Here is a 1,104-nt window from a genome sequence, read left to right on the forward strand (position 1 = left end):
TTTTTTTTAAAAAAAAAGTTATCAAGCTCTTAAAAAATCACCCGTTACATTTACATGTATGTATGTACGTATACATCCGTATAGCGGCATGTCTGTACAATTAAGTTACGTTTGAAGTGCCACATGCACGGTAAATTTGCATTAAGATATTTGTATGTATGTATAATAAAAAATTATACATTGAAAACAAAACTTTTTGTTCAATAAAAATAACAGTTAAAATGTAAGTATACAATTTCGATAAACAAACTTTATATATGTTCATTATAATATTCATTATAATATAGAGCATTTGCAATGATATTCTTGATCAAGTAAATTTTAACTGCTATATTTGAAACCTTTTGAAAAATATATGAAATCATAATTTTCATATTTCTTATTTACATATAATCATATGCCATGTACAACTACTGGTGAGCCACATTGTTAAAAATAACTCTCTAAAAATACAATAGGTGTTTAAGACGAGAATCAAAAAGGAATTTGCATAACCTAAGACAAGAAGAGACATTTTAAAAATTTAAAAAACTGTATTCTTTGACCTTCGCAATCACAAAACTTTTAAAGTCCAAATAGATTGGACCGGTTAGGTTGTTACTATTTTTTTTGGCTGCTTACTAATTTTAATGTTTATAAGTACAAATTTTTTCGGCAAAGTAAATATCGATACCTGAGTGGAACGTCGACCTGTATCGCCAGCCAGCAGCCAGTTCTAAAACGCCCTATCTCAGAAAATTTTTGAAGAACGCCATACTTCAGCATTTGATTGAAGACGGCCATAGTTCGGTATTTGATTCAAAAACACCCTATCTTAGCACATTTTCAATGTATTTTCAGCTAAGATAGGGCGTTTTCATGCGAATTCTGGGATAGGGCGTTTTTCAAAAAAAATTTTGAGACAGGGTGTTTTCAAATAAAATTCTGCAACAGGGCGTTCTTCAATCAAATTCTGCGGAAGGGTGTTCTTGAAAGGTTTTCTGAGCTAGGGCGTTTTCGAACTAGCTGCCGAGATAGATCGATCTTCCACTTATGTAGATATCGATATCGTTACCTTAATTCACCAAGGCCCTAACCAACACTTTTTTCGAAACTGCGTTTTTT

General features: G+C 31.6%; 2 protein-coding genes across 4 annotated transcripts in view; both read right to left on the bottom strand.

Moving 5' to 3' along the window:
• Positions 1–1,104, bottom strand: part of LOC118736839 (phosphopantothenate--cysteine ligase-like) — a 73,231-nt gene that overhangs the window by 34,191 nt on the left and 37,936 nt on the right. The gene's annotated exons all lie outside the window — the stretch shown is intronic.
• The window catches only part of LOC118736838, a 16,858-nt gene that overhangs the window by 11,919 nt on the left and 3,835 nt on the right, over positions 1–1,104 (bottom strand). The gene's annotated exons all lie outside the window — the stretch shown is intronic.

The sequence above is a fragment of the Rhagoletis pomonella genome, unplaced genomic scaffold, assembly GCF_013731165.1.
Source record: "Rhagoletis pomonella isolate Grant_MI unplaced genomic scaffold, Rhpom_1.0 Rhpom_scaffold_00004, whole genome shotgun sequence".
Classification (NCBI taxonomy): domain Eukaryota; kingdom Metazoa; phylum Arthropoda; class Insecta; order Diptera; family Tephritidae; genus Rhagoletis; species Rhagoletis pomonella.